Here is a 22,532-nt window from a genome sequence, read left to right as displayed (position 1 = left end):
AGTTTATAAAGACCTCGCACTTATGAAGAAATCGTGGTGTACCACTTCCTCTGCTTAAAAGCAACATATGCTTGCCCACCCACGTGGACATCCTCAGAGCACTACCATTTCAAGTCTCCTACTCTCTTGGAAATGCAGTTCAATGGATTTTGCCGATTTTAAGTTTATGGGCGCCATATTGCTTAACAGATAATACTTTTGTAGCCGGCGTGGGGCAAGACTTACCACCCATATTTCTTGAGTTACTTGGAAATACAGATGCTGTTTCTGGTTTGAAAATGCAGAGCTAATTTCAAATATGTTTGTATTTTTCATTCCTTCTCCCTGCGGACACGTCTTCTCTTCCACTTGACACAATACAGGCTGAAATTATGGTACCCTTGGACACGTTCAGCATTGCTCCGTTGCCATGACTCTGCCTAAATAATAGGCCTCAGCATAGGCCAATACACCAACCCTTTTATTAATGCTCCTATCCTGTGATTATGCACAGGCAAATAAAAAACAAACATTTCAGCTCAAAATTGCAGTTTCTCAAATGTTACAAATCAGAGGTACTGAGTGGCAGATTACTCTGAATACAAATACATCATTTGAAAAGGGTGGGTAAACCTGTTGATTTTTGGAAGCTTAGTGCCATTTTCTATCTAAGAGCCAAGTATCTTTTTGAACTAAAATATGTTTAGACTTTAGTGCATTATCAGATATAATTTGGGGAATAGGAGCTGCTGGAATAGAGTCCCAGCCTCAACCTGATTGAGTAACTTCTAACACTGGACATGTTTTTCTAATTTGCTATCTCAAAAACAACTTAACAAGAAGTCTAGGTCTGTAAGGTAAATAACCTTTATTTTCTGAGCCTTTGAAATAAGAACGGTTCTTTCTTTTTCTTTTTTTCTTTTTTTTTTTTTTTAAGATTTTCAAGTCAGCTTGATATGCTCCTTCTGTAATCATAGAAGCACAAAATCCTAATTTTGTTCAGTTTTACAAGGTTTGCTAAATTCCCAGGAAAATACTGTGAGGGTTAAGAAATAAAGAAAAGCACATTTTTGAAAAACAGTGCCTTTTATTTTGATATTACAGGAAGTGTATCTTTGATTTAAAAAATCTAACAATAATACATTATTGTAATCAATATGTATGATCTTTATTATGATTTTTAAATTTTAATTATATTAACTGACTAAAGGTTTTAGGAATCAACTGTAAATTACTTGTTTTGCCACATGACAATAGTTAATACTAGTATTAATTGAAAGGGCATTCGTGTGTGTGTGTGTGTGTATCTTTGGAACCATTGACTAAACATTTCTCCATACAACTTTTTTTTTAGTTACTCCCTTAATGATCCAATATATGTCATTGAGAAGAAAATACACTCATGATTTCATAAAAAGCAAGAGTTACCCTAAATATAGTAACAAGGTAGTCATACCAGAGTTACCAAAAGATGCTGAGTAAAATAGTTGATTCCAAAAACTTGTAGTCAGCACTTTGATACACATGATACTTATGAAGTTGGGATAAAGGCCAGATAAATATCACTGGCTGCCAAAGAAAAACAAAATTGCTATGATATTTAGTATTTCTGAACTGTTGGGAGATCAAATCAGGAAACATTCAGCAGCCAGGGAAGTCCTAGATAAAACAGTGATGGAGGTTAGGTAGACAGATAAGATAATAAAGGCAATTTGGTTACCGTTGTACTAAAGTGTGATACCTGTAGCAATATCTACGTGTTTCTGTATTTTAAATTTTCCCAACACTTCTGCCTTCATGATCTCATTGATTGTACAACAGGGAGGTAGGAAAAATGTTATTATTCTCTTTTTCCAGTTGAGAGATTTTATACTTTAGAGGTTACCCAGCTAGTGAACAGTAGAGCCAGTCCTGGAACTGAGGCTTATTCTATCGCATACGTCGTGCCATCACCCAGGCTGCCTTCTAAAAACGTGAGCAGACATGGGACTTGATAGCAAAGACTGTACAGCCCATTCAAGGTATATTTTTGGCCATGTACCCTTATAAGGTATTGATTAGACATGGTTCTAGACATGGCTATCTTTACCACCTTCTAACCCTAAATGGAAATTTAGAGATCCCACAGAATTAAAATATATATGTGGAAAAACCAAAGCCCTCACTCACTGACCTGTAACTTTCCTTCTATGTCCTATCTGATCTTTGCTAAATCTTATTACAACTGGTCCTTTCTAGACACTAACTCAGGGAAATCAGGTCTTTTGAACGTGCTTCCACATTCTGCTGTGATGTTCTGATAATTTCAAAACTAGACAATACATTACTTAGAAAAAGGGCAGAGGTAGAGAGTAGCAAGAGTACCTTATGATGACTGTACTTTTATAATTTTGGAGTAATTGCATTAGCTATTCATTTCCTGCTGATCTCTGCTGATTCTTCATATTTTTTAAAAGTGTATAATTGTAAATAAAACTAATGGATCAGAAAAGCATTGTTTCAGTCAGTGGAAAGCAAATGCACAAGAAACAGACATCAGCTCCATGGTGTTTTGTAAAGACTGACAAGCTTTTAGCCTACTCATAAAAAGATTTTAGTATACAGTTTCATTTCTCTCTGTTATGGATAGCAAGGCCAAAATATATCTTCTACTGTCACGGGCAGTTTTGGTGTCTTTACTAAACTGAATTTTTAGTATGAGCTCTGGTCCTGCATTTTCTATTTTTATTTCAATAAAAACTGTCTATACTTGGAAAATATTGGTGGACCCTGCATAGAAATCAGCCACTCAACCTCATAGCACACTCTGGCAGTGCTCCTGCTGTCTTCTGTAGTGGCTTCCACACACTGTCATTAGATTATGTGTCTGACCACCCTGCATTGCTTACCCTGGTGTGGTCTTTCTCTTTTAAATGGAATGAATAGAATCAGAAATATATACCTTAGAATTATCTGCATTGAGGTAAATGGAAAAGCTATGTTTAGAGTCTTAGCTTGGTCAGAGGTTTTTATTTTTACTTTTACTTTTTCCTGATTTGGTTACTTTGTTCTTGGCAATCTCTTTTAGAGGGGGATCTGACAATGACCTGAAACTGACAATGACCTGAAACCCTCGCGATTTCAGGGCAAAGCAGAATGCGAAGTAGGTAATATCAGCTAACCTCATTTGTGTCAGTGTTTAAAGCCCTCAGTCTTTATTCCTACATGGGCTTCACTTCCCATTAAGATTCTATAAAGGGTGCAGATGTCATTGCTGCACACGGCCTCAGCTGCCCAGTGTTTGATTCTGTATGAGGTTCCTGCTAACCTCAAAGAGAGTTCCACCTGTGAAGAGTGACGGTAACATAGGAGGGAGTATGGGCTGGTGGTTAGGACAGGGACAGAAAGTTAGGACTTGGAGTTCCATTCCTAGCTGACCACACTGCTGAGTGACCCTGGGTGAGTCATGGGGGCTTTATTGTTGTCTTTCCTGATCCCGTGCAAAGAAGACTTTCTCTAGTCTCTAGTGTAATTGTAAAGTTTATTTCAATAAACCTCTTTTCTTCCTCCATCAATTTTTGTCCCTCCTCCAACCCAGTTGTGGTCTGCAATTCAAATCTACAAAACAGCTGTGAATGCAAAGATGTAAATTAATTGACATTAATTTTATAAAGTATATTTTGACCAGAGAAGTGTTAAAATCTCCTTAAGGATTTTTATTTATTTTTTTAAATGAAAAGAAGAGTAACTTGCTTATGGCCCAGCTGATAAAAAGAAAAAGGCATCTTATAAGCTTTTCTCTTGCCTAGGCTAAGAAGTGGTGATTACAGATCAAAAAAGAGAAATGGATAAAAGAATAGAAAGTTCTTTGACAATTACTGCTTCATATTTAGTATGAATTCCTGGGATTCAAAATGAAAGCACATAGTAGGTGCTTTATAATTGCCAGATAAACTCCATGGCTAAAAATATGAAAACCAGAGTGAGACCTAAACAGTTTTCAAATGTGATATTCAAAGTACCTCAGGATGGGAAAACAGAATAGGAAACCTCAACCAGTGTAACATAGATTATCATACACATTTTGAAGAATAAAATCATGGAAAATTTAAATTTACTTTTGACATAAAGTTAAAATTAAACTCTTACGTAAAAGATACAACTTACATGGATCAGACCAGAGAAATAGTGCCACAACATTGCTACTTTGTGCCTTTCAGAAAAGACATAAGGGAATATCAGTGTACATGCCAAAATGAAATGCAGACATCCCAAAACACTTCTTTTCTGCCAATTGAGTATGACCGATCTGATGAGCTAGACACTAATTCTTATTAAATCAAACAGCAGGAATTTCATTTTGCTTTGACCAGGAAGCTGGAAGCAGAAAACCTGCCTCTCTGGCTTTCTTTCTTTATCTACCCTCCTCTAGAGTCTTCTCCAAAAAGCAACTCATGAAGAAGCAGAAGTGATCATTGGGACCCATCTAGGGATGTTAGAATTATCAGCTGGATTCTAGCAAAGAGATCGTATTCTAGGTGATTCCTCATCTGAAAACAGCAATGACGGAGATTATTTCTATGCCAAGTGAGCTATTTGATGCAGAGGATGCCATAAGAATACACCTTTAAACAAGTTGTTTTAAAATCGTTTTATTTGTCTTGCCATGTCACATTGCAAATGATCAAGCTAGAGTTTCAGATCATTACAAAAACTGAGCCTCTTACTAGCATTTGCTGCATCCCATTAATGTGCACACATGTTGTCAACACAGAACTCCAGCACTGCTGATTCTGTCCGGTTCCCTAAATGCCCTTCCTTTCTCTCCCTATCCACTATGCTACAACTGTCTGAACCGGGCTTTCTCCAGTGTGATTCATTCAGGAATTATCCTGGGAATTACGGATGCTGTGCAGTAAGAGCCAGATTGCAATATGAGCACGTTTTCTGGCCTGTCCCTCCATTCCCTTCAATACCCACCCACCTCCAGCCATTCACTGAGGTGAGAGAAGCCTTAATCTCAGGAAGATGGGTGTTCTGAGGGATCTGGGTTGAATACAGATGGGATTCTAGCTACCTCTTAAGATTCTAATGAGGATAATAGAAACAATATACTTATATTAGTTTGCTCAGGCTGCTATAACAAAATAACATTGACTGGGCAGTTTATAAACAACAGAAATTTATTTTTCACTGTTTTGGAATCCGAGAAGTCCACGGTCAAGGAGGCAGCAAATACTGAGCTAAAATGAGATCAGTATTTTAATAACTGGTAAGGTTATACTGTGTGTATAGCCTTACACATGATATAATCTGTGAGAACTCTCTTCTTGGCTTGCAGATGGCCACCGTCTTGCTGTGTCTTCACGTGGTGGATGGAGAGAGTGAGCTCTCTGATATCTCTTATAAGGACTCTAATCCTATCCTATCAGGTCCCTACCATTATGACCTCATAACCTTCATTACCTCCTTCTAGTCCCTGTTTCCAAATATAGTCACATTGAGGGTGAGGGCTTCAACATATGAATTTGGTCGCGATAGGGGAAAGTACAATTCAGTCCATAGTAATTGGTGAACTTGCTTTGAAATGATAAAAGTATTCTCTTTACATCTGTTTATTTTATTATAATAAAATAAACGTGGGAAGAAGCTTAAACATTGGCATTTTTATTTTTCTTGCTAGGATATATTCCTGAAGAAATTTCACCTAACTTAGATTCATTCATTTACCCATTCATGTGTTCATTCATTCAACAACTATTTTGGAGGTACCCACCATGGCCAGGCCCTCACAGCAATGATAGGCTGGAGGTGAGACCCTCTCCACAAGAGCCCTTCAGTTTTCCCCAATCCCAACCATGCTTAATTTTCCATCACCTGACTGACTTCTCTCAATTATTTCTATTGCCTGGGCCGTGTTCACATTGGTCAAATTTATATGTGTGTTCTTTATATTAAAATGCCGATTGATAGAGGGCGCTTGAGACAATTCCAAAGTTCTCTCGTCCTGACTATTTAACCATTTATTTCCTAACTAAATGATGATGAGGCATTTTCTGAGTTCTGGGAGGAAGTTAAGTACATAGTGGTTAAGAGTGAGCTATAAAGCCACACAGCCAGGCAACCTACAGAATGGGAGAAAATTTTTGCAATCTACTCATCTGACAAAGGGCTAATATCCAGAACCTACAAAGAACTCAAACAAATTTACAAGAAAAAAACAAACAACCCCATCCAAAAGTGGGCAAAGGATATGAACAGACATTTCTCAAAAGAAGACATTCATACAGCCAATAGACACATGAAAAAATGCTCATCATCACTGGCCATCAGAGAAATGCAAATCAAAACCACAATGAGATACCATCTCACACCAGTTAGAATGGCGATCATTAAAAAGTCAGGAAACAACAGGTGCTGGAGAGGATGTGGAAAAATAGGAACACTTTTACACTGTTGGTGGGATTGTAAACTAGTTCAACCATTATGGAAAACAGTATGGCGATTCCTCAAGGATCTAGAACTAGATGTACCATATGACCCAGCCATCCCATTACTGGGTATATACCCAAAGGATTATAAATTATGCTGCTATAAGGACACATGCACACGTATGTTTATTGCAGCACTATTCACAATAGCAAAGACTTGGAATCAACCCAAATGTCCATCAGTGACAGATTGGATTAAGAAAATGTGGCACATATACACCATGGAATACTATGCAGCCATAAAAAAGGATGAGTTTGTGTCCTTTGTAGGGACATGGATGCAGCTGGAAACCATCATTCTTAGCAAACTATCACAAGAACAGAAAACCAAACACCGCATGTTCTCACTCGTAGGTGGGAACTGAACAATGAGATCACTTGGACTCGGGAAGGGGAACATCACACACCGGGGCCTATCATGGGGAGGGGGGAGGGGGGAGGGATTGCATTGGGAGTTATACCTGATGTAAATGACGAGTTGATGGGTGCAGCACACCAACATGGCACAAGTATACATATGTAGCAAACCTGCACGTTGTGCACATGTACCCTACAACTTGAAGTTTAATAATAATAATAAATAAATTAAAAAAAAAAAAAAAAAGAAAAGAAAAAAGGTGAAGGCAAAATAAGACTGACATCTATGGCTCCTTAAAAAAAAAAAAAAAAAAAAAAAAAAAAAAAAGCCACACAGCCTGGAATTATAATTTGGATTCTACCACTTAGAAGCTCTGTGACATTGAGTAAGTCAAACAGTTGTTATGAGACTATGATAAATAAATAAATGCGATGTGTTTAGTGTCAGGCCCATAGTAAGTACCCAGTTAGTGTCAGCAATAGTTATTATTGAATATACAAGAATGAAATTCAAAATATTTAGCAATCTTTGTGTATTGTCCAAATAGTGTGGATGTGACCTCCCTCCTTAGTTGCTGAATGGGGGATTGTGACTGAGGGGTTCTCCAGGGAGGTACCAATTCATTCAGCAGGAGAGTGCTGGGGGCAGGTAGAGAAGGGCATCTTACCAATGAGTGCAAAATAAGCTCAGCATTTGTTGTTGCTGTTGTTGTTTCTCATTTTTTAGACAGAGTCTTGCTCTGTCATGCGGCTAGAGTACAGTGGCATGATCTCGGCTCACTGCAAACTCCGACTCCCAGGTTCAAGCGATTCTCCTGCCTCAGCCTCCCAAGTAGCTGGCATTACAGGCACACACCACCACACCCGGCTAATTTTTGTATTTTTTGGTAGAGACGGGGTTTCACCATGTTGGCCAGGCTGGTCTTGATCTCCTGACCTTGAGATTCTCCTGCCTTGGCCTTCCAAAATGCTGGGATTACAGGCGTGAGCCATTGCTCCTGGCTGAGCTCAGCATTTTGATAACCCATAAGGTTATACTGTGTGTATGGCTTGAATATCATCCTGTTATTGTGCTTTTGCCACATTCGAGGTACAGATGCATTGGATTCCTTGACTTGACTACTCACACTGATGGCCCCACGCCCCGGCTTCATAAATGAACCCTCTTGTACCTACATGGCTCATGTGGCTACAATGAATTATTTAGAGACTAACTGGCCATTTGCCGTGCTTAACACACTCTGTAGGCTATGAAGCAAGAATAAGGATGATGGGGCTGACCAATGTTTTCTACTTTCATTTAATACCAGTTTAGAATATCTGTTAAGAGCTGTCCCTCTTAGAGACACGTATGACCCAAGGACCCTTTGGTAGGACTTCCATTCTCTGAACTATCAGATTATGCATTTTCTTTATCCTACAACATTTTCATATAGGCAAGAGCAGATTTAAAATAATACCAGGTGGTCTGAAAGGAAAGAGAAGTCTCAGAAGGGCAACACCCTCCCTTAGAGATATGTGCATGGGGGACCTCCTTTCAGGAAAGGAACGAGTATGGAGCAGGAGTGGGCTGTAGTTGCCCCAGGCCAGATGAGTACGCACCAAGAGTGGACAGAGACCACTACCACCTCTGAGAGGGATACTTGTACATTGCTTCATCTTGTTTATATTCTAGGGATGGAACCACTTCTAGACTCCAGACCATCTATTTTTTTTAAATATAGCTTTTTCCCCCTATGCAAACTAGGTCCACACTTTCTGATTTGTGTGCGTCTTTAAGTTGCCTAATATTGTTGGATGAATGGGGCTTTTTGAACACACTGTGTTATTAATAAATACAGAGACTCATATTCTCCAGGAGTCACATTCTTATTTTAATTCATTTTAGACAGTGGCTTTGAGCAAAACTTAATTTTTGGAATTATTTGAAAGCATTTACTATTGTAGAGAATTTCTGCAAATAGAATCATCTTTACTTCCTGGGGAAGTTTTCTAACCTTTGTTGTAACAAATAGTCTATACTTTGCTTTTTCCATTTTTATATCTGGTTGTTTATTTTTCAATGGTATGTTCATTATTTGCCAAAGAATTGAACAAGATGTTGCTTTTATTAGGTGAAAAATTTATCTTCGTTAATTTTTAACTCTAATCTCCTTGAAAATATATTGAGTTTATGTCGTATATGCTACAAATTATTGTATCCATAATTATTTTATAACTTCACTGTTTTTTGTTCTCTAAAGCTGGTATATTTTTTCCTTTTGAGTTTTTAAACAAGTATTTCCAGCACCTATGAACAATAAGTTATGTAATGCAGCATTACATCTTTGCTTCTTCAATAACTTTGTCTAGTGTTATGTTGAGTAGTTGAAATTGAATTAAAATCCTTATTTCCTTAAAATGTTCATGATAAATATGGTCTTCTGAAAACTACAAAGAATAGGAGCAAAAACTGTACCCAAGTGCTCATGCTCACATAAATGCATGCACGCGCGTGCGCACGCGCGCGCGCGCGCACACACACACACACACACACACACACACAACCAAGACTCTCAAATCCTAGTCAAAAGCTATATTTCACAAAAGAGAATTATAGTAACATTGATGGTTTGCCAAAACCTCAAGCAGTGACAAAATCCACAGTGTCCTGAAAGGGATGCCTTTGCAAAACCATGCCTCTCCAGATGGTTTAGATTAGAGATGTTTAAAAACACATGGCAGCATTAGTTTGGTTTAGAATTCATAGTTAATTCAGTAGATAAAATAATGCAAATTTGAAACCCTATCCTGTCTATCAGAAAAATCATCAAATCTTATGATTGCTCTTAGGAGGGGTTGGTATGTGATGTGTTGCTTTTTAAATTATCTAATTGAAATAATAAAATTAACCAAAAAAAGTAAAAGGAGGATTAAAATATAAAAGTATGAGTAAAAACTTTCTTCTCTACAGAATATTTCTTCCTATAAGCTGTCATATCCAATCAGTCTGTATGGGATTCGACAGCCAATTGTCATTTCCTGAGATATATTCTGTAAAGAGGTTGTGTTACAGAGACAGCATGAAAAAATGGAAAAAATAATTCCAGAGCATCATGCCAAGAGAAGCCAAAATGTCCTTGAAGACCGCAAAGTGTTGCCAGGATCCCTTCACCTTGCTAATAATAGCAGATAAGCAGCTTACGCACACGTTTTTCCTTTGGCTTATTTAGCTTTCCCTCCTAGACACTTTCTAAAAGAGAGTGCTCTCAGTCCACATTTTAGTAAATTATTTTGCCTTATCTGTGATTTTTCATCTTGGGTGGGGGCTCTTTGTGAACAGTGATGTTGTATATTGTGTTATCTGACACAAGACGTATAGTAGTTTCCCCAGGACCCTAAAAGGCTTCATCACTAAAAGCTCGGCTCCCACTGTCCCCTTCTTTATGTCTAAAATCAACAGTATCCCACCCTCTGCTCCCACAGTTGGATAGCCAGCAAACAACTCCTGGAAAAGAACTGCTGTATGGGAACAGTATTAATTTAATGATGTATATTATTGTGTATCCTACCAGCAGCACAAATGAAAGCATTCAGCAGATATGTTAAAATTGCCACTAGAAGAATGCTCACTCAAGGACTCAAAGCCTTTCAGAAAATCCACACAGGGAAAATATGGGACAAAGATTCTACAAAAATAGATTCAGAAGTTTTCAAAACACCGTTGCTAGGCTTTGAAGGGCTTGACTCTCAAAGTGGCCCAGTATTTACTTCCCCCTGAAAGTAACACATTTTGAGCATTTTTCCAAACGTAAAAAGTAGAACTGTAGCTTCGAACGGCTAAAGGAGCTCCACTATCAAAGTAAACATGCTTCTTTGGCAGCAAGGACACGTGCGTGTGAAGAAAACTAGAGGGGAGCAGGAAGAGTAGGAAGGTCCCCGTCACAGGAATTGGTGTGGATTCATGAGTATTTCAACTGTAGATTTAATTTTGTTTTAACCATAGAGAAAATGTGTTGGTCAACCTTAACAATTGATCAACAGTTCTGCATATAGCCCCACTTAATGTGTGTAACTGGAGATCTATTTTGTTGTTTCATCTAATAATCAATTTTTTGAACAAATGGGAGTGGATGATGACTTGGCAGGGGAAGATGCAAGCATTTGAGAGAATCCAGGCACTTTATCACAGGCATAAATGACACCATGCCAACCTATCTCCAAAAAACTTGTTGAAAAGACTTCACTTTTGGGGCAGATGCTCAGAGGAGAGAAAACCCCACCTGAGCCTTTCTCCACTCTCCCCAGTCACACTCCTCACGATGACCCTGACATGTTTTATTGCATGTTTTTTTTGTGTGCTTTGTCAAATTTGTGAGTACTTGGCTAATTTTCAGAACAGAATTTCACTGGATGATCACTTCTCTGTATTGAAAACTGCTTTACATAAATTTCCTGCCTTTAGAACATTCCAATGTGTTCTTCCCTTTGTATGAGGGATTTTGAGCCAAGTTTTGTAAAACATCACAAGTTTGGACAACATGGACAGAGAAGGCCAATTCTCAAATGAGATATGATTTACTAAAGAAGACCAGGATAATTAAATGATTTTTTTGAAAAACAAATCATCACAGTCTCCAAACTATCCTTTGTGTCAATAGGAATTTTCACTATATCAGGTCCTCTGATATGACAGCTGCTGATTTGGGACACTGTTACAGAAGTGAAACAGAACACCAATGGTGTGTTATAACTCAAACTTGTAATTAAACATCTGGGACCTGCCTGCTTTAACGAAGAGTTAAGAATATTTGGTTGGTTGTGTATCATATCTCTAAACTGATACTACTGTGATTTAATCGTTACACATTATGTACATGTATCAAAATATCACATGTACCCCCCAAAATATGTACAACTATGATATGTCAATAAAAAATACAAAACAAAACAAAAACAAAGATTGAAGGACTTAGAAACTATTTATTTTCTCACATTATTCTTTTAGTTAGCAAGTACTCTTTTTTTCATACACAGTGCAAAGAGAAAAAAATACCCTTCATTATTTTGTTAAAATTTCACTAGTTAGCTAGTATTTGTGTTACAGGAATAATGTCAAAATAAATGGGAAATAGGCTCTGTGAGCCTTTCAGACCTATATTATTCCAAAACTAAATTTAAAATGTTTGTTCTTAAAAACCTTTACGAATTCTTAAACAACGTTTGTATCATGGATACTTACCCTGAGGGATCCAAGAGTGTTGAATCTTGCCTACCAATGGAATGAATTCAAGCCATAAATATATTACTTGACTGTTCTCCACCTCAAAACTCTTCTAAAGCAAGGGAGGACAGAAATGGGAAGGTAAATAATATAGTTCGTGTTTTATATTCTGCATAGTTCCTGATGAAAACCCTTGGTGAGCTGTATGTGTGACTAGTTCATATTAATAATGTTTGGGTGCAAAATTCGGAGACAGCGAAGAGTTGCAAAGTATACATCAGGAGAAATGAAAGTGTAGAGGTAGGGTAAGGCTTTTCATTGTTACCTGCATAACATAATTTGCCATACCCTTAGGTTGATGGCAGATCAACCCAGTGAAAAAACACTCTAAGCCTCTGGGTAGTATTTTTAAAAGAAGACTAATGGATTTTTACTGCCTAGTTCACATGTATCAAAGTAAGAAAGATGACACCTTGGAAAACAGGCAATATCAGTTGAAGCAAAGCATAGTATAAACGCGAAGACCTATATTAGAATTTATATATGCCCAAAGCCTGTTTACTTGGAGCCCGAATTCTCACTGGCTCTGAGCCTGAGGGACCATGATCCATTTCTCTGGTTAAGCTAGGTCAGTACCACCTGTGTTCCTACAGTGAAGTCAGAGCTGCTGAGATCTGTGTACCCTCCAGCCGCTGTATTTATTATTCCACTTGGGAATGCTCTGCCCTTGAAGGCTCATCTGACCAGGGTGGGATCACAGGCAGCAGGTATGCCATGAACAACAAACCCATATTCTTAACATATGTTTAATTTGAGTAACTCTCCTCCTTTAAAATACCTCTTGATTCTAAATCCACATCCTGATTTGCCCACTCTTGTTACCATTTTCTGCTGCCTGTTCTGAATTAATCCTTTGAGGTGGTCATTCCCCGGAAAGAAAAAAGGAAAATGAGAAGAGAGATGCAAAGTTGGGAATGTGAATGAAAGAGAATGGGAGAGAGCAGAGGGAAGGGGATCATTAACTAGAGTCTGCTTTCATGAGCTAGATTTTCTTTGAGCTGTATAAGAAAGGAGAGGTAGAGGAAGAAGAGAAATTAAAAAAAAAAGCGCTTGAAAGGTTATCCGTTAATATCCCTACTGAAGAATGAAAATCATTTTTTTCAGTAGAGCTCAATTTACAGATTATTTTCATTTCTCTGTCGTACTTCATCTCAAAGAATTGATATAATCTAAAAAGTGGTTAAAATTATTAAAATAGTTTCCATAGTAGAAAATTAAATGATTTTACTAACTGTCAAAGTCAGTGTTTAAACTGAGATAATTTGAATTATATTTTATATAGTGATCATGTCACTGGGATGTCTAAACATTCTTTGGAAAAGTAATAATCCCTGATTCTGATTTCTCATCAACAGAAAACTGACTAAAGGTTAAGATTATTAGCCACCAGTTGCTGTTATTTGCAAAAAAACTAAAGAGAAGGCTGGTTTTCATAAAGATTTTTGAATTTAAATATATTCTCCACCTTGGAACAATTAACCCTTTAGGAGACTTTCTACATTTTTCTTAGGTATATTTTCTGCTCAGAGGGTCATGAAACTGCTTCAAATACTTGATTTAAAATATATTTGAAAGTTAAATAGCAATATATTATGCTATTAAATATAAGACGGCAAAATATTATGTTGCTTCATAACATCAAATTTGTTTTCTGTCTATCTATCTATCTGTCTATCTAGCAATCAATCAAATACAGGTTTTCCTAGGCCACAGCAGACTGGTTTTTAAATGAAGTCATATTAACAGTGTAAAACATATTTCTCTGGTCCTCACCTCATTTGAAACTTAGGCCCTCTGGGGTCTTCACATTCTCCCACGTTTTTCCTGGGAGTTCTCAGAGGGTGTTGCAAATGTGTTCATGAATAAGGTTCCAATGACTGCCCATGAAGCTAAAAGCAGCTTGCAATGACTCCAGCACTCAAGCCCCAAGGCCTTGCCCTCTGCCCTGTCCCCATTAGCATCGGAGGGCTGGCCTCACTCACTCCAGAACAAGCTCCATCACTAGGTGCTGGTTTCCATTGCTGCAGCGCCATTGTTGCTGATGATGCTCCAGACCCCTGAGTAGTCCTGGGCCTTCCAGAACTGAAGCCAGCAGTCAGGGCATATTCCATGAAGGAGACAAAATTGATTCTCTCCTCCAAAGTTTGTATTCTTTGTCTGAAGGAAGCCTAAACACACAGGCTGGATACTCCACTTGTTCATAACAAATACAGTCTTTCCTGTTGTTCCAGTAGCACCCTTTTGCAAATAGAGCTCTGCAGACTTCTCCCACTGATCTGCTATTCATGCCGTCCACACTGTGAACACTGTTTAAACTCAAACCTGGCTACCTGTTTAATTATATTTCAAGTTTGAAATGTAATGCCGTTTACCTCAACACTGAGGCAGATGACTTTTTTTTTAAAAAAAAAATAGAGTTTGGCTCTTTGTTGTCCAGGTTGGAGTGCAGTGGCATGATCTTGGCTCACCGCAACCTCTGCCTCCCGAGTTCAAGCAATACTCCTGCCTCAGCCTCCCAAGTAGCTGGGATTATAGGCATGAGCCACCACACCCAGCTAATTTTGTATTTTTAGTAGAGATGGGGTTTCTCCATGCTGGTCAGGCTGGTCTCAAACTCCTGACCTCAGGTGATCTGCCCATCTCGGCCTCCCCAGACGACATTTTATTCAGAGCAATTCAACAGATATTTGTTGAACCTAGCACTGTGCTAGGTACTGAGGTCACAATGATAAATATGACCTCTTCCTTGCCTTTGAGGAATCTGTCCCTGCCCCACTAGGTCAAAAGCAAGAACAGGTGATCTGAGGTAGAATGCATGGTACAAAACAAATAACTAGTGAGTGGCTTACCCAGAACACCCCAGCCGCTGCATTGTCGCCTGACTTAAGGTGGATGGTGGAGTGGAGGTGGGAATGGTTAGGTTCGTTTGTGGAAAAGGGCTTTGGAAGTCTGAGCTAGCTCACATTAGGAGGGAGGCGACCTCACATGAAGAATACCTACCTCCTACCTCAAGAGCCTGCAAATGTTTGGGGATGACTGGTGAACCACAGGTATTCCTAAGGCTGGTTCTTATTAGGCAGGGAAAACTAGAAGCCTCACTTTTCCTCATCCTTGCTGTGGAATGAAACTAATAAAGTCCGTTACTATTTAGACAAGTGAGTGAACGCTGTTTGTTTGAGAAATACTGTTCCTGGGGAGGGTCTGACCAGTAGAAGCCTCTGAAGGGCTTTTTGGGGGTAGAGAGAGAGCCCAGCTAGAGGGTGGTTCAAGTAATGTAAGAATCAATGGCAACTCTGTTAATGTCATTAGGTTAAACCTACCTAATCAAAATCATAAGGAAAGCTTTACCTTTGCATACATATTTTTTTTGTTGTCCAAATAAAACAAGTAGCCCAAAATCTAGCACAATGACTGTCTATACAGGGCTGAATATCTGTAAAAGAAAAACACCTAAAAGAAGTTTGCATTGCCAGATGCTTGGCATCATGTAATCAAAACATTTTGAATGTATTTTAAAATAGTCTTCCAGATGTGTGACAGCTTTCAGCGTAGCTACAGTCACTATCTACATTTTGGAAGGGGAGTGGAAAACTGAGTTCGTTATTCAAATCATACAGGAAAATTGAATCCTTATTGCCTTCCAAGTCTGATTGCCTTGGGAAAAGGTAGTTTTATTTTATTTTTTGCCTTTCTACCAATTTCTTCAACACTGTATTTGACCTGACAAATGTAAACACAGTAGAACTTTCCACAGTACCTTGCATTTGCCATAAGAAAGATGTTATTACCACCAAGGGTGACATTTCTTGACTGTGAAGTAGTCTAGTTATTTAGAATTCAACTTTTATTTTGTGCTTACTTTCCCTAGTTCTTGATATTAACTATACTTAATATGTACCAATTTACCCAGTTTCTTTCCATTTTAGGGCTCATGCTCAAGAACATGGAATTAACTAAGGAAAAAAAAATAAGTTAAATAACGTAGAGGGCTTTTTTTTTTTTTTTTTCCTTTGAACTAGATTTTCCCAGAGAAATTCACTTTCTTCAGTGAGAGTTATGTGCTGTGTTAAACCCACTGTAGGATATTTATCTGTGCTCAAAGTAGGCACCACATATTAAGTGACCTACTAGTACTATAGGAAAAATTGCTCAGGAGAATTTGCACCTTGTGAAATTTGCAGTTATTTCCTCCTGGCCCACACAGAAATATTCTATTTGTGCTTAAGTCCATCAGTAAGTAAATCTGTGAATTTTGTTGTTGATATGGTATCATTGCCAATTTTAAAAGAAGAGAAGGCTTCACGTAGAAAATATTGAAGTGGTGGTATGTGTCGATCTAGTTCTCAAGACATATCTTTCTGTCAACATACTTGAGTGTACTGTTCAGTTAACTTTCAATTATTCCTAATTAGTCTTTGATACCAGTTATATATATGATACATTTTATAACTGGCAAATATAATTGGGCAAATATAATACATTGGCGTGTCTTTCTGAAGCTACAGTTTATTTAAAGATAAGACGAGATCCCTGTAATTTTACTGGTAGAGAATGGGTAGAAGTTTGCCCAAGTGACACATACCAATCAGCATAAAATGTCACTGCTTCAAAACAATTGAAAAACTTAAAAAATGAAAATATGTTCCTATGGTCTGCCAAAACCATCCTGAAATTTTATCTGCATTGGTGGGAGGAGGGTTGGGGACAGTGGCGGGAAGTTTATTGTTACATTTTTTTCATGCCATGAGAACAAATTTGAAAAAGTTTTGACAGAAGGTGTATGGATTGTGATTGATGTGATGGTTGGTAGCACCTCTACTGAGAGAGTAGTTCTGTTAGTGTAACTTAGACTTGAAAGACTTATTTTGGAGGAAGAGGGTCTGTGACTCATGGGTTACAAATAACAGCAGAGTTTGGGTTTTTGCTAGTGGGTCTACAGTATGCTCTGTGTGTCTCTGCTTCAGTCTGAAGATTACTATCCTCTCTTTTTTGTTGGTTGATCTGTTTGAAATGGTAATTGGGAAAGGGGTTTAGTATGAGATAGGAAGTAGAAAGGAATTTTAAATCTCTATTCTGCCTGGAACTTTGGCTGTCTCAATATGGGAGTAAATAATTCAAATTAACCTCTTTAGGAAAATCTCACAACAGATTATATTCTATCGGGGAAAGAAAGTGAAATGGAACTAGAGTGCATTTTTAAAGCCAAAACATAAACTCAGGTGAGCATGAGCTTGAGTGGGTATGAAGATTGTCTGGAAGTGTACAGTATGTATGTGACCATGACTTCACCTAGTGATGAGCTGTGGGAATCAGCTGAATTTATACATACTTCTAAGTGCTTAATTTATCATTTTCTCAAAATATTTACAAGTTTATCAAGTATTTGTTGACCACTGTGATAGAATAATGGCCTCCCAAAGACATCTCTATTCTTACACCAGGAACCTGTGAATGTTACCTCAAGTGGCAAAAGGGACTTTGCAAATAGGATTAAATTAAGGATTTTCTAAAAAAATTTTTCCATGTGTTATTGGGGTACAGATGGTGTTTGCTTACATGAGTAAGTTCCTTAGTGGTGACTTGGGGAAGGGTGGGATGGGGGTGAGGGATAAAAGACTACAAATAGGGTATAATGTACGCTGCTCAGGTTACGGGTACCCCAAAATCTCACAAATTAAGGATCTTGAAATGGAGAGGTTATCCTGGATTATGTGGATCGGCCCAATGTAATCACAAGGTATCTCATAAGTGAAAGGGGGAGAGAGAGGCAAAGAGGGTCAGACTCAGAGAAGGAGGTGTGAGGATGGAAGCAGGATCAGAAGGTGTGATGTGAGGAAGAGACTCAACCAACCATTGCTGGCTTTGAGGGTGAAAGGTGCCATGAGGCAAGAAACGAGGGTGGCCTCTAGAAGTTGGAAAGAAAGCAAAGTAGTTGATTCTCCCCTAGAGCCTCCAAAAAGAAACATAGCACTGTTTACCCCTCAATTTTAGTCCTTCCAACCTCCAGAGCTGTAAGATAATAAATTTGTGTTGTTTTAAGCCACTAAATGTGTCATAATTTGTTTTTGTTTTGTTTTGTTTGAGACAGGGCCTTGCTCTGTCACCCAGGCTGGAGTGCTATGGCATGATCTCGGCTCACTGAAGCCTCAACCTTCTGGGCTCAAGTGATCCTCTTGCCTCAGTCTCCCAGGTAGCTGGGACTACAGGCATGTACTACCACGCCTGGCTAATTTTGTATTTTTTGTAGGGACAGGTTTTTGCCATGTTGCCCAGGCTGGTCTTGAACTCCTGGGCTCAAGTGATCCTCCTGCCTCAGCCTCCCAAAGTGCTGGGATTAGCAGGTAATTTGTTACTGCAGCAAGAGCAAACTAATGTTAATGCCTACCAACTCTTAGGAACTGGCTTAGGCACAAAGAACAACACAGAGAGAAGAGAAGCCCATCTCCTGCCCTTCTGAGGCTTCCAACTCCAACGGATCCATTTTATTATGCCCGTGAAGAAATTAAGCCCAATAGAATTGACATGATTTTCACATAGAAAATCAGTCTTGAGTACCAGTGGATCCTTCCACTGCATCCGTATCCTATGAATAGGATGAAGGGGAAAAAATCACATCCTGTCCCTTCCCCACAAACTTTGTATGTTACCATAAGGGCTGCTGTCCTCTGACCAGAGCAGGAAACAAACAGCTTAATGACAATCAAATAACTTTTTACTTAGGAGGACTCGTCTATAGAATAGAGTCATGCTTTTGCTTTCTGAAGAGCTAGAACTACCTACAGCCATTAAAGAAAGGGAAGATGACCTGTTCTCTCAGGCAGTGGCCCTTAACTTAATTGAAGAAACTACATCCTAAAGGAGTTAAGTCCCGTGAACCAAGTGATACAGCTATAGAAAGAGCCTTTCCAGAACGTGAGTTTCCTGACTCCCTTTTCAGTTTGTGCCCCTTCTCCCAGCAGACACATAAGGTTCCAGCTGCTTTTTCAGAATCTGAAATAGGAACCCAGTGCCTTTCACTAACCTACTTCCCAGCACACCCTGTGGATTACAAAGGGAAATTAACATGTAAAGAAACCCTTTGGAAACTAAAGGAGTCATGTTAGTTCTCTTGCTGTATTACTTGGCTGGTCTCACTGTTGGTGTCATTTTCAAGTGTGGGGCTTGATTTAATAGAGACAGCCAACAACTGTGGATCTAATCAAATGGGGCTCAAAGCACGTAACTTTCAGTGTAGGGAGCTGTAAGAAATATTTTCAAGTTTTGGAATGTTCTGACAGGAATGAGACAGAAAATATTCAAAGGAAGCTGGAAAATCAAGCTACGGATCTTGCTTTTCAGGTCTGTTATAGTCACTTTGTGAAGTATTGCAGACAATTCATTATAATTTATCACACTGATACTCATAGATTGGATGAAGCCCAAACACAACTGAGTTAGATGCATATTAAATTACCTCTTACTTAAAAGGAGGGTGGTCTTACCAGGGCAGGATGGAGTTCATTAGCAGGCTCAGAAGCTTTCCTTAACTCTTCATTATCTGGTTTCATATTATTCCTGGCTCCGCAGGATCATTGAACACCTTCTTTTTTTTCAACTCCTGGAGAATTGCACCAGGCACTTTGAGAATCTCACCAATCAACAATTCCAAAGATAAAAGACTCATCATCACAAGTCTACGCACAAAGCACAAATTATTGGGAAATCTGTTCCTATTCTTTGTATAAATTCATTTTTTTTCTTTTTTAGAGAAAAGAAAAAATACTGCCCTTGTGCATTTTAATTTAGATTTGTATGAAGCAAAATGTTGCTTTTTATTATGATAATTGACTGACACATACATTGGGTGTAATCTAACATATGTTTAGGAATTTATTATCACATTTATTCTAGCTGACCCATAATATCTCACATATAAATTCGATGAAGAACGTGGTTCAGAATAGAATTCTACTGACAGATGGTCTTTAATATGCCTCTAGACTCTTTTTCCTGAACTGGAAATTTCAGCCTCTATGTAAATGCCCCTTAATGTGTACATCCTACGTCTTATGATTGAAAATAGTATTTCCCTTGTGGACTGAGAAAAATCCCTGAAGTGTTGTAAATGTAATCATTTGATCCTCCCAGAATTTTTATTCACATATTTTTCTTTATCTCTTGGTTTGTTATTTTGTCCTTTTAAAAACCAGCTCAGGTTGAACTCTGGGGAATGTGATTCCCATTTGACTGTTGATCTTCCAAGTACACATAAATGTTGTGGTAAGAGGGAATTGCCTTCAGCTTAGAAATGAACCCACAAGGACACATTTCTGGTCCTTTCTACGCTGCAGCCATTCTCGGTCTATGGGTCTCTTGCAAAACTTCAAAGACTCTTCGGTGGACACAACAATGGTGTAGAAATTGAGGGCTCGGTAAGAATTGGGATTGGTTAACAATTTAAAACATAAGTTTACCCTTGTCCCTTCCATATATCGTAGAGTACTAGCACTTAAATTCAGTTTTTTCAAGTTCTTTTTAGTACTTCAAAGTATCAGTTTATCGATAGACCATCAAAGTAGACATAGTCCTAGCGGTCACCTGGTTCATCTTTGTGCCTTAGGCATAAGCATGTCTAAGTCATTCTAGGCAAATAAAAAAAGACAAATCTTCACTAACACTGTTTCTACCTTTGGCCTCATTGCTTTGTTGGGTGTAGGGCTTCACTTCTTATTGTCTTCTTCAAGGTTTATATTCACCACATAGTTTTAATGTGAAGAAGGACATATTCTTGCCAAATTATTTTATTTTCTTGCTAAAATTAGAATGATCCAGCTGCTTCTGTGTACTGTCACAGCTGGCAAAACCACCACGGTTATTCAGAAAAACCATGTGAAGACGCTGTGCAGAGTGGAACACTTTAAGGTTGTTTTTTTTTTTTTTTTTTTTTTTTTTTTTAATGGTCTCCCTATAATTTCTGACCTAAGTGCCTTGGTAATGATCTAATGTGGGCTAGTCCATGACTCTTTGGGTGGATCCTCCAAACGTAGATTTATTTTACCAGCAAGGGATTGAGTGACATATGGAGACTGAATTTTTTTCTTTTTTTCTCAGACCCCTCAAACGACAAACCCCGAATCCTACAAATTCAAAAAGAAATTGTCCAAAGCAGGACACAGGTATCATGAAATTGTTTTTAGACATTCTTGCCAGTGCAACAGTTCTGAATCTGATTAGCTTATTTTTTTTTTTTTTGTATTGTGCTGGTAAAAAATAATACCTGATAACTGAATTCTTCTCTTGGATTCTGTAGCTGATGAATGTTATTGCTTCTTTTATATGGCCCAGGAAGGGAACACAGACTAAGAAGCTGGCTCTTCTTTTACATGCTTATTCTGTCAAGAACGAGAAGGAAGTATCATATTTTTGAATGCTGTATTTTCCTCCTTTGCAAGGACTTAGTACTTTTTCAATAAAAATAAATTTATTTTGTGGCTACACTTCAAGTAAGATAGTTTGATGTCAACGTACAGCAGTCCCAGCTCTGGACTTAGAGAAGTTGTGTGGCTGACTCCCTTAGCGTCACTTTCACTTTCATGTGGTTGGATTAGCCATTCTCAGAAACCCCAAACATTTCTGAAGATCCTAAACTGGAGACATTCACAAGTCTTCCCTCCCTTTTTGCTACTAATCTTTCATGTTTTAACAAGCACCGAAGTTAATGCTGCCTACACTTTTTCCTGTCAAATTGGAACTCTTTCTTCTGTCTCGAGTAATCTGTTCTCTCTAGTTCATACTTTCATAAATCAAAGGGGTGGATGTCAACACACACCATATCCAAATATCAGCTTCCTTTCTCTTAATTAAGCAGGATTTAGACATTTGATTTGAAGAAAACTGTTGCTTTTTAACACACAAAGGCAACCATATATTCATCTTCATCTCTTCCTGTTATTTTTTATCTCTATAAATAAAACAAAATTTGCCTTCGCCTTGTACCACATCACTATTCCAGTCTAGGCCTAGAAACTTGGGTTTTATATTTTCTAAAAAAGAGTCGAGAGACTTTGGTGAACTGTTGGCAGTTAGTACTGAAAAAGCCACCTTTGATCTGAACATGCTTCAGTGAGCATTATTGTTAAATATTTATATTTTTGAACTTTTTCCTAAATGCAAGCCATCCTTTGATTTCCAAAATGTGACCATTTTGCCCAAGATTATTCTATCTCTCAATGAGACAACTGTGTAAAAAGTATGTATATTGTTTCATATCATTTGAGTTCAGAAGACTGTTCCTCAGGTCCTGTGTTTATGTCTCTAAGAAGTTCCATTTTTTATTAAAGCACACAATAGTGGCCCTATTCACTTTTCATAATAATAAATAATAATTCACATAATTATTTTGAGGAATAGACACATTCAATTTCAAAAGAACTTGTTGGATTGTAATGGCACTTTTGGTTTATTTAGGTAGTGACAAGATGAAA

The 22,532-nt window shown here is 38.1% G+C and overlaps 1 protein-coding gene across 6 annotated transcripts in view; it reads left to right on the top strand.

Annotated features, from left to right (window-relative positions):
* DYNC1I1 (dynein cytoplasmic 1 intermediate chain 1) overlaps positions 1-22,532 on the top strand; it is a 320,393-nt gene that overhangs the window by 215,858 nt on the left and 82,003 nt on the right. The window lies entirely within an intron of this gene.

Source organism: Chlorocebus sabaeus, chromosome 21, assembly GCF_047675955.1.
Source record: "Chlorocebus sabaeus isolate Y175 chromosome 21, mChlSab1.0.hap1, whole genome shotgun sequence".
Lineage (NCBI taxonomy): Eukaryota > Metazoa > Chordata > Mammalia > Primates > Cercopithecidae > Chlorocebus > Chlorocebus sabaeus.
This window is presented reverse-complemented; position numbering and strand designations above follow the sequence as displayed.